Genomic DNA, 12,052 nt, shown 5'->3' on the forward strand with positions numbered 1-12,052 from the left:
GTGATGTGCTTAGAATACCAACTCCAGGCATGTGCAGAGCAGTGTGATGTGCTAATAAAATGCTCTGGGCATATCTCAGCAGGCGAGTGCAGCCAAGTTTTCTTGGTAACAAACCACCAATGGATACATGTAGGCTGGACTGTGCCTGATGTATCCAAGATGCACACCAGCCAGCCCAGGTTCTTTAGCCTTTCTACAGTGAAAGCTTTCACATTATCGTCGGGCCACTGCTAGATTGGGATTGCAGTCATTCGTTTTAGTCTATCAGCAGCACTAAACGAGGGGATGCACTTGAGTGACCTCTAGGAGCTTTCACTAAATGTGCGACCGTACAACGCATGCGATTAAAAAGTGGTCATGCTTCTCGGCGAACCGCGCGAATCTGCTGTTCCGCGCTCAAGTGAGAACGCTCTGGTATCCAGAAGCCGTGCTAAACATTGTGCTGCACCCTAGTGCAAAGAGAAGTAAACTTCAACAAACAAAGTTTATTTATCCCTCAAGAGATGGCACATCATGTATACAAAGAATGTGCACGAATCGCAGTGAGAAAAACCGCGAAATTTAACCCCCGAACACCCTTGTCGGGCAGTGCCCGACAGCGGACCGCTACGGCCGTGTTGCGTTGTCGGGCCCTGCCCGACAGCGGATCACAAAGGGTTAATAATGCCCTGCCTCATACTACGCTTGGTGGCGATCAGATTTGTGCAAGACTGACGTCATCTCCGTATACAGTCGACAAGAGCGTCACGGCGTTGGCGATCCCCGTTAATGGAGGTCGAAGAAACGAGCCCCATTATTTCGCACGTGGCCTCCGTGATCAGCTCCGGCTGTCCCATCAATCAAGCAATCAATCAAATCTTTATTTCCAACGACAGTTGGGGGTTCCTTACGCGAAAAGCGGTAATAGCACCACTTTTCAAAATGTCTAAGGGGGTTGGCTGCGGTATTAAAATCCATACTTTCAAAAACAAGCTTACTTTATAGAGAAAGAAAATGCAGGTAAAAAATACCATAAAAAAAGGTTGTTCAAATACAACAATGGAACAGTAGAACAAATGAGGTCAACATATAAGTACACTCCAGGACGGTTGTGCATTGGAGCTGAAATATTCGGTGTTCACGTGAACACATATAAAATGACGAAAACAGTAAACGCGATACAAAGAGTAATGAAACATTCTTGATCGTGTTTGGGCAGTATATTATAAAAAAAACTTTAGACAAGGGTTAGAAAAAATTCACGCATTTGTTTTTTTGTAAACGTAAAGTTGGCGTCTTTCTCTTCATATTTATTTATTAGGGATGGCATTGTGAATCTAAGACTGCAAAAAATAGGTCGTGCATGAACGAGGAACAAGCCACTTGTCGGCGCTGCAGGTGCGTGAATCAGGGTAATGCATGCTTATGTTAGATTCATCTTTAATAAACACTCTGAATTGTTGCTTTGCGGAGAAATAAGCATACATTAAACGAAAATCGAACATGCGTTTCACACTGATTACAGTGTAGACCGCTTATAACGTAAGTCGCCGGAGTCGTGAATATGTGCACTAAAAGTGGTACCGCACTATAACCAAAACAAACGATTTTCAAGCCCTGCACGTATGCAAAACATGTACACCAAGCAGCCGCGTGTATCCAAGAATCGAAGCGTGCGACTGGGAGTTTTGCATCCGTTTAAATTTGTGAACGTTGAAAGGTTAATGTCCAAGTAACCACGATCTTTGCATGAAGCAGACAAAGTAATAATTTTTAAAAAATGTCTGTTTCGCCCAAAATGCGAAGCGTCATTTGCTATAGCAAATTAGTAGAGCTATAAGCAGTAGGGATAGTAGTTTTATCGGCTGCATAAACTTCGCTTACTAACTGAATTAACAAGCGTGGTGTAAACGCGCACAAGCAAACATGAATAGACTCGATGACCGCAGACAACCACTGTCAAAATGCGCGGGCGTGGGGGAACGCAGCTGCCGCAGCGAGCGAGGGTTCGTGCGGTCCATCGCTTCAATGGGGAAACTGAGCGGCGCAAGCACAGCGCATACAAAGGTCAGAGCCATGTGGAGATCGCTTTCAGGATGCGGTGCGCGCGACAACACCGACAGCCAGCACAGGTGCGAACGCATTTGTTGGCAGAGTAGAAGCCCCCCCCCCTCCCTCCTGTGCTGCCTTACCACTTTGCTCCGTTCGTGTGGGTGATTGCGTCGCCAGTTCCCCTTGCGCCCGGTTGCAAGACACGCATTTGGTGCCGCAGCACAGCGTCGTCCCCCTCCCTCCCATACCCCCACGGCCTTTCGCGCGATGGCAGTCTGTGAAGGCACACGTCCCGCGTGCGCGCTTTCACTCGCACATATGGTGCGTGGTGACGATTTTATCGCCCTTGGACTCATGCTCCACGTCTCATGCTCCTCCTCCGCATCGCCCTCGTTGATCTCCGAGCAGCATGCTCGGTACCGGCCTTGTCGGCGAGATTTTCCCACGGAAGCCTCATTGTAACTGGTATTGCGTCTCACGCGGCTGCATTGTAAGCGGTATGCGTATACATGAAGTGCTATGGGAAAATTAACGGGAGTCTGAAAAGACCGTACTACAGTATAGACCACTTATAACGTAACCGCTTATAGTGCAGGACCGGATATAGTGCGGTCTTTTCAGACTCCCGTTAATTTTCCCATAGCACTCCATGTACAGTTAAAGCTGCTTATAACGAACCTCCATATAACGAATTCCTGGATATAACGAAGTTTTCCAATTCCCTGCCGTTACTCCATAGAAGCACATGTATTTGAGACCTCTACGGGAGACCCCCTCGATATAACAAGTTTTCCCCTCCGACCACCTAGAGATTTCGCCCCAAATTGTCATTTTTGCGCGAGCAGCAACCGGAAGCACCTTCTCCGCCGCGATGGAATGCGAAGCGAGCGCACGTGTGCGAGGCGGCCCTGCATCCCTCGACCCGGCGATCTTGCCGCCGCGGGCGTGACCTTTCCCCCTCCCTTCATTCAAATCTGATCCTGCAGCTGGCCTAGCCCGCCAAGCCGGCACTCTCTCCTTTTCCAGCTGATGTTGCCGACGCGCTGGTACACGCTGTGGCACATCAGACTCGATGAGCGCGGACATGCGCTGTCAAACGCTGGCGGCGTGTGGAAGTGCCGCTGGAGAAGCGAGCGAAGTGACCTTCGTGCTGTTGTCTATCGCTTCAACGCAAACTGAGCGCCGAGAACACACAGCACGCAGAAAGCTACGAGCCGCCGACGCACCTACACTGCCTAGACTCTGCCCCAACGCAGATCGCTTTCAAGATACGGCCTGCGCGACCGCGTGCCGCCCCGCTATCCCTCCCCCCTCGCTCCCTCGCCGGTGCCTCGAGCGCAATGGAAGAAGGCGCGCTTCCTCCCTGCTTTTCTTGCGCGCGTGAGATTTAGACGCGGTCGTCGGCTCCCCTCGCACGTTTTCACTCGCACATACAGCATACGGTGCGCGGCAACTGCGCTATCGCCCTTGGACTTTAGGGTACGGCCACGCTAGCGGCAAAAACACGCGGCAACACGTCATGCCGCGCGCGGCAAGAGCGGCAGGAATCGGGGGTCTTGCGGCGTGCCGCGCGAAATGGGTTCTGCAGCAAATGCCGCGTGCCGCGAGATGAACCAATCAAGAGCGACAAGGGTGACGTCACGGAGCCATCACAACCTGAACGCCGCCAATCCGCGCCGGGTTTTCAATCGGCGATCGTCGTCTCTCGCATGAAACGAGCGCTGGCGGTGCTGCTCGCCCGTTCGGAGAGCGCGGGAGATCTTATCGCGCTGCCGCACGGCGAGATGCGCGTGCCATGGTGGCCTCGCGGCAAGGCGCTGACGCGCGGCAACGTGTCGCTCGCTGCATGACGCGCGCGTTTTTTGCCCCTAGCGTGGCCGTACCCTTATATACGGAATATTTATGAGCCAAAGCCAATTTTAGGGCCACAATGCGTCATGGACACCATCTTTATATAGCAAATACGGATCTCAAGGGCCATACTTTTGCTGGCGGAAACCGAAAATACGTCATAGTTGTCGCCCCCGGCACTTTGGGCGGCTGATGCCATCGTCAAGCCATCAAGCCAAGCGACATGAAAAGTCAAAATGGCCGCTCGGGCCGGCGCGGGGTGGCAGTTCGCAACGTGTGATGCGGGAACGGTCCCACAGTTGTGACGCAACAGTGGGGTTACCAATGCATTGAGTTCTATGGGAGCTGTGCCAGGACCGGTCGAAAACGACGTAACAGCCGGGAAAATGCAGCCCCCGGGAACGTAACAGCAAGGTTCTACTGTAACACTATGCGACGCCATCGTGACGCTCGCTCTTCGTTTCCGATGCCTCGCACTTGTGCGAAACGACACGCATCCGGTACCTGGTGTGACATTCTGAGGATGAGTGCTTCGACGAAAACGAAAAACGGGTGCGCGTTACAATTGAGGGCGCGTTAGAATCGAGTAAATATGGTAAACGTTTATTTTTTGAATTTTCGTGCCGAACTCCTCTTTATAACGAAGTTTTTCGGGAATTTGTCACTTTTGTTATATCAAGGTTTAACTGTATGCACGTATCACTTATAGTGCAGTTGTGGGAAACGAAATACCGTATTTACTCGAATCTAGGCCGACTCCGATTCTAAGCCGACCCCCCAAAAGTTCGAAGTCCGAAAAAAAAACTTACCTCGAATGTAGGCCGAACGAAAAAGCGAGGACAGCATTCGCAAAATGAAACACCATTTATTAAATTTGAACATGCCGAGCTCATTCTATGTCACCATCGCTGCTAGCCTCGTCGCTATCTTCCTTACTGCTGACATCTTCAAACAGTGCGCTATATTCAGTACCATCCAGCGCATTAGAGATGCTGCATTTTTGGAAGAAGCGCACGTTGCGGCGCACGCAAAAACCATCTCCCGTGGCCCCCTCCAACGACAGACCGATGCCGAAGTTCCGTCCGGTTTGAACGTTTGACGATGCCTCTACGGCTAGCACAACTACCGCATTTACTCGATTCTCACGCTTCCTCGATTGTAACGCGCACCCGTTTTCTGCGAGGAAAAATTTGCAAAATAGATTTCCTCCCGATGCACTGATGTTGCGATGAATAAAAAAAGTCGCAGTTTCGCCCGAAAGGCGATGCATCGAATGCGGTAGCAAATTAGTAGACCGCTATGTCACGCGCGCTCAAGAAAACATGAACACACCTCGCTCGTTGACCGCGGAAACGAACTGTCAAAACGCTGGAGACGAAGCGCGCCTTCGTGCTAGCATGCCTCTCGCTTCAACGCGGCGAAAACACGGCGCGCGGCGGACTTTACCAGTCGCACATTGCTTTCAAGATAGGGCCAAGCCTGATCGTATCGCCGGAGTGGATCGTCGCAGATTACGTCCTGCTTCGGTCCACTGAAACCGTTCCGCATTGCTTTGCTGGCGAAAATCCTCTCCTTCTGTTTGCGCCAGTCCCGCTCGCAAGTTTCGGATTCTCCGAATGCCCGTGATGCGGCCCGATTTCCGTGCGTCTCCGCACAGATGATCACTTTCCTTTTAAATGCGGCATCATGATGAACTCGGTACTTCATGCTGATAGATAGAGCAGACGCTGAGAACGTGAAGACAGACGGTAGACTATTGCCTAAGCACGTGTACTGCAGCACACGGAGGAAGCTTCCGCATGCTACGGTAGCTAGGCACGACGCGCGTGCGAGGCGGCCATTTTGAAATGCCGACGCAGATTTAGGGTCGTGTTGAAAGTGCGCGTTAGATTCGAGTAAATACAGTATTCGTTTAGAAAGCGGCACTATAGTGGCATCGCCCATTTGGTGCCATTACGATAACGCCACACCGCGCGCCGATGCTGCACCATACCGATACTACCGATACGACGCAGGTCAAAATGGCGACGTCGCTCGTGTACTTCAGCTGGCTACTGGCGCGGCTAGTAGCGGCTGCGATACTGACTTTTCTAGATGGCGCTAACAATGCACCATATTTATCAGTTTCAGTTAAAAACTGGCGCGTTTTTTAAAATCCTCGAATCTAAGCCTACCCTAGAGTTTCGTGTGTGATTATTTGAAAAAAACTATCGGCCTAGATTCGAATAAGTACGGTACCGGTTACAGTGCGGCTGCCTGGGAGTACGGAAGTCAGCGGAGACGGCGAACGCTCCCCTCAAACGGGCGCCCCAAGGAGTGTTCGAGGAAGAGATGAAGTGGAGAAGGGCACGTGGTGCGAATGAACAGACAGTGAGGCTGAAACCAGAACCTTGAGTGCAGGTCGAGTCGTGAAATATCGCGGTGCGCATAGAGAGCAAGGGCCACAAAACGGCCAACACTCGCTTCACGATAACGCAGTAAACGAAACTTCAGCGAGCAAGCGGCCGGCACAGCACGGCAAAGGGGGCACGCGGAGACCGTGGAATGTGAGGGAGGAGGGCGGCAGGGAAGCGGATTTTGCCTCGGCAACTCCGCCGCTTTGGTGGCTCCCCTCGCCCTCCCTCGTAGCTCCCTCACTTTCGACTGTCACCGTGCGCGCCCGCCGCTGCTCCAGCCAGCCCGGCGCCAGCTCCCCTCGTTTTCTGCCGTTATTGGGAAGCGGGCGTTTGCCGGCGTGGGTAGTTTCGTTAGCCGGCCTGGGACAGCGTCGCTGCTTCCCTCTGCGCCGTAGCCGCAGCGTGCAAGGTCAACACGTGACTAGAAAGTAGAGGAAGCATAAAGGAGAAAGAAGGGTTCACTGCCATTTTCTACTCGTGGCTACGGTAGCGTGGCTGAGACGTCGGCACGTACACGCATGTTCCGGTGCAACGCAGAATCGGCGACCTTGCCATTTGAGAGAGGGTGAAAAGTCCGCCACATTTTTTTTTTTTTTTTTTTTGTTCGCGCGCTACATTGAGGGGTCTCCCCTAAGCTTTTATTCTATGGCGGTGCCGGAGCAATGCGGTTGGAGGCGCCGCCGCGTGATTTGGTACGAATTATCGAGATTTGACTGTAAATTGAATGCAAACGTTCTAGCCGCATTTCTCGACTGTCGCATATGCGTGGCGGCTCGGTGCACAAGTTTTGCATATGTGTGGGCCTTGAAAATTGTTGCTTTGGTTATAGTGCGGTACCGCTTATAGTCCGGATGTTAGCAACTCCGGCGACTTGCGTTATAAGCGGTCTACACTGTATATCTGGTCCTGCACCATAAGAGGTTACGTTATAAGTGGTGTATACTGTATTTTATACAGTAAAAGCTCGTTAATTCGAATTTCGCGGGGACGCCCAATGAGTTCGAAATAAACCGAATTCAAACTAATGAAATTCAGTGAAAAAACAGCAGGAATTGAGACCGGGTTGTTGGAAAATCACTCAAAATATTTGCGAAAATAATCCGTGATCACTGTGTTTCTCTTCTTTGAATTTTATTTTTATATACGTTGAAAGAGTGCTTTTGGGGATGCCATGCTTCCTTGCGATTTCAAGCTTGCTTGTTTTGCCACCGTCCACTTCACGAAGGATTTCTACCTTCTCCTTGAGCGTTTTGGTGCTCTGTCCTCTTCCGCGAGAAGTCATACTGTAGTAAGTGTGGATATGCTAGGTCCAGCATCCGAAGGCAACACCATCACAAAACCCACGACACGGCACCGAACGACTTCGTAGCTCTGACGTACACGAGGCCTAGTGACTGAATGTGCGGCACACAAAGGACACTGAGACTACACAGACACGTCCGGCACGAACCACCACACGATGCGAAGAGCGAGCGCAATGACGCCAGTGACGCCACGTATCAGGGTGCTGCGCTCGGGCCATCTATCGTTGAGCCTTAAAAGCTTGCAGCGGCGTATAAAATACCACCGCGCAGTGGCGCACAGTTCGAATTATCGATAGAGGAGCTGATGCGCACGTGAACTAACGAGTTGGTTAACCCATAGACCATGGGTTCTCAAAGTGGGTTCCGCGGAACCCGGGGGTTCCGCAGGCCCCTGCTCGGGGTTCCGCGAGCCACTGATAAATTTTCCGTGGTTCCGCGCTCGCCAAGTGGCGAAAACGGCGAACACGAGGTGCGCTTGATCCACAGAACCTCAATTACCTATGCCCGAGTGTCAAAAAGCACATCACAGTGCGTAACGGCAACGCGCGAACTGCGCAATAAATCCGCAAGCAGCTTGTAGCCACCCAATCTCCGAAAACTGCAGCCATGGGCAGCGCGCCTAAGCTTTCGCACTTGAATCTCGGAGGCTCCAACTTACCACTGTGCGCATTTCTCCCGTTTGTAGATAGGGTAGGTGCTGATAGCGTGCGCACTGATGTTATACTTCGGAGGAATAAAAAAACTGATGCGCGGAGCACCACAAGTGCGCGCCGCAAAAGAGCTAAAACGGCGTTAGCGTCCAAAAACGAAGCGATGCAGTCCTCATTGGTATGTTCCTCAGCGGCAATCGTACGCTATACGTGACTGACAGCAACGCCGGAACTCTTTTCAAAGCCTTTATTCTTGCGTTAATCGCCGCGCGTAACACCGCGTTGGCGGCTAGCCGCGTGCCTTCATAAGTGCGTAATCGCGATCTATGATCGCGTCGATCGCACAGTTTCGAACGCAGCAGCGGTTGCGGGAAATAGTAGTTTCGTTTTGACGGTGCGCGCGTCGGCTGCGTGCCTTTCGCAGTGACGTAGTCGCCATCCATGATCGCGTCGATAGCGACCGCGGTTTCGTGCGCACATGTTGCAGCAAAGGGTAGTTTCGTTTTGACTTGGTGAGTGCGTCGGCTATGGCGTCGGCCGCCTGCCTTCAGAACCGCAAGGTCGCCGACCATGATCTCGTCGATAACGGCCGCGGTTTTCTCCGCAGCCGTTGCGGTAAGCAGTAGTTTCGCTTTGACTCAGTGCAAAGCTGTTGAAGATGAAGAGCACCGGCTACATCGCGATGGGCGGGCAATTTGTTGGCGACCAGCTCACTAGCGAAAAAATAATCGGGATGTGCGCGCGGTAGTGAAAAGCGTGTCTGAGATGAAGACGCGCGCCGCGGCCGCGCTGCGAAGGATGTCGCGAGGCCTTCGCCGCTGCTAGCTCAAATAAGTCATGAGATGACGAGAACTTCAGCTTCCGCACTGCTCTTCTTTCTAGGGTTTTACGTGCCAAAACCAGTTCTGACGGTGAGGTGCGCCGTAGTGGAGGGCTCCGGATTAATTTTAACCACCTGCGGTTCTTTAACATGCACTACAACGCAAGCGCGTACACGGGCAAAAGTTTTTGCATTTCGCCTCCATCGAAATGCGGCCGCCGCGGCCGGGATTCGATCCCGTGACCTCGTGCTCAGCCACGAAACGCCTTTGCTAACTGAGCCACCGCGGCGGGTGCCGCACTGCTCTTGTGCAAAATAGAAACAAGACTTGATAATTCATTCAGTCAATAAAAGCCTGTTGACGTAGTAAGCATTCATTTATTGTTGTCTTGATACCTTGGGTAATTCGACATTCGGTTAATTAGGACATTTTAATTCGGTTACATGGGAGGGGGGGGGGTTCCTTGGCGCTTCATGGAGCTTAGCAGGGTTCCCGGGAACGAACATGCTTGAGAACCCCTGCCATAGACGCCTATATATTGTGGCTTGACCATGACCATCAGTTCGAATTAAACCGAAAGTTCGAATTTATGAGGTGTGAATTAACGAGCTTTCACTGTAGCGAGCAAACGATGTACCTGTAGAACTATTGCGCGGGACGTTGGCAATATACCTTGTGGAGATAAGTTTGCACAAGGCTTGCCCTACGAGCGACGGTCGGGAAAGGGCACGACGCTCCTTCACTCCGCAACGCATAAAAGCGCTACGGCAGGGTTCGTCGACCCTCCGACATGGTGCAGAGAAGGCTCCGGAGTCAGATCGCCAACAAACATGGGTTTATTCACCCAAGATACAGCATAGTGCGACAGTCACGGCGCTTACGGGCCAAGGCTCACCGCAAGACCGGTCGAGTACGCGCGCCCGCTGCGCTAGGGCTAACCGGGTAGCGGTCCGCCAAGCGCGATAACGAGGAGTCGCGAGAACAAAGGTCTCATACGCAACCACCTCGTTGCGGGCCTGTGAGCATCTCTCGCGGCGAGGAAGCGCTCAGCGCACGAGAGCTCGGGTGGAGAGGGTGCCCGAGGGCCGCCACGCGGGAGGCCAATCAGGGCGCGTACCAGTGACGTCTTCTCGCGGGGCAAGTCCAATCCCGGAGCGGAGAAGCGTGGGAAAGTATATCCGGCGGGCTAGCCATGTCCGCAATGTTGCCGTTACGGCGTCGATTCCCAGAGGCCGAGCTAAGTGCTACGCGCGAGCTGGGGGACGAGTTGATCCCCACAAGCGAAGTGCTCTCTTCTGCAGTAGGTGGATTGTTTTTGTTACTTAGGGTTGTGGTGCCCCAGACTAACAGGCAGTAATTTGTATGGGAAGAAAACGGAGCATGATAAATCTGAAGTTCAGCTTTTTCTGGAAGAAAGCGCCTGTGTCGTGACAGAACACCAGCAGCATGCTATAATGATTTAGTCCGTGACTCAATATGACACGTCCATGTTATATAAGCAGAAAAAGTCACACCCAGAACTTTGTTTCTCCACTATTTCAACGGGTATTCCCTCAAGCGTTAATGATTGGTTCACGTTGACCTCCGTGCCTCGGGATCTGAAAAAGACAGCTTTTGGTTTTTTTTCGCATTTATTCGTAGGCTATTAGCAGTGGACCATTCCAGCACATCTGAGAGTACACTTTGGGTTCTGGCAACATTTTCAGTTGGATTTTGTCCAAAAACCAAAATCCTAGTGTCATCTGCGTAGCGTAGGAATGATGCATCATTGTTTTTCTTAACAATATCATTTATGTAGATATTGAAGAGCATTGGTCCTAAAATGCTTCCTTGAGGCACACCACAAGAAATGGTTTAAGAAAAACAGTTAGCAATTAAAATGCATTGTTTCCTCTCAGGCAGATATGAACTCAACGAATGAGCTACACCATGTACCCCATAGGCGTTTAACTTCCAAAGTAAAATGTAAAGGTTTAGGGTATCGAAGGCCTTGCTATAGTCAATGAAAACGCCAAGCGTAAGCTTTTTTTCTTCAATGTTCTTAATTCTTTTTGAGCTAACAGCGCAGTCTGTGTAGATTTACCACGTTGAAAACCATGCTGCATACTCTGAAAGTATATTTTGTTTGTTAAAGAAGCTATTTACATGGCAGAATATTTTCTCTAATCCCTTAGAGAATACAGGTATTATTGAAATTGGTCGGTAATTATTGGCATCATTAATATCTCCACTTTTAAATACAACAGAAACTTTTGAGATTTTCATGAGATTTGGGAAACAGCCAGACTGAAAGACTAGATTAAACACGTAAGCTAGACAATAAGCAAGCAGGTCAATTACGTGCTTAATCTCTTCTACCTGAAATCCATCGACATCGACCGCTTTATTTTTTAGGGAAAGAAACGTACGTACTATTTCTGCTTCATCTGTAGGTGCGAGAAATTATATCAGTATTATGGTAAGCAATACGAGTATGAACAATGCTTCCCAGTGGTTGCACTTCATTAGCAAAGTGCTCACTGAAGTGCTCAGCTAAAGGCACACTGGAAAGTTTGTTCCTGCTAATGGTTATATCCGTTAAAGTATCATGACCCGCTTTGTGGTTAAGTGCCTGATTGATGGCTTTCCATACTTTGCTTAGGTGCTGTCGATAGATGTCGGAAAACATGTGATTTTATTAGGACGTCTTTGCCTTTTTCAATGCGGCAGTTAGTTTGTTTCTGCAAGTTTTAAAGGCCTCAAATTCCCTTATCTCTTGTGCGCAAAAACTTCTTAAAAAGGCGACTTTTTTTCTTGATCATTTTGATATGCTCCTGCCCTACCCAAGGTTTTCTTTTTCTGTTAGCTTTGGCGCTTACATAAGAAAAAGATTTGTTGTAATGACTAGCCAATATAGATAAGAATTCACGATAGCTCTCATTTGGGTCTAGCTTATCATAAACAGAAAACCAATCTTCCCTGAGCATGCGGAATGAGGTCATATTTTTGTTAGACATCTT

Source organism: Dermacentor silvarum, chromosome 7 (assembly GCF_013339745.2).
Source record: "Dermacentor silvarum isolate Dsil-2018 chromosome 7, BIME_Dsil_1.4, whole genome shotgun sequence".
NCBI lineage: Eukaryota > Metazoa > Arthropoda > Arachnida > Ixodida > Ixodidae > Dermacentor > Dermacentor silvarum.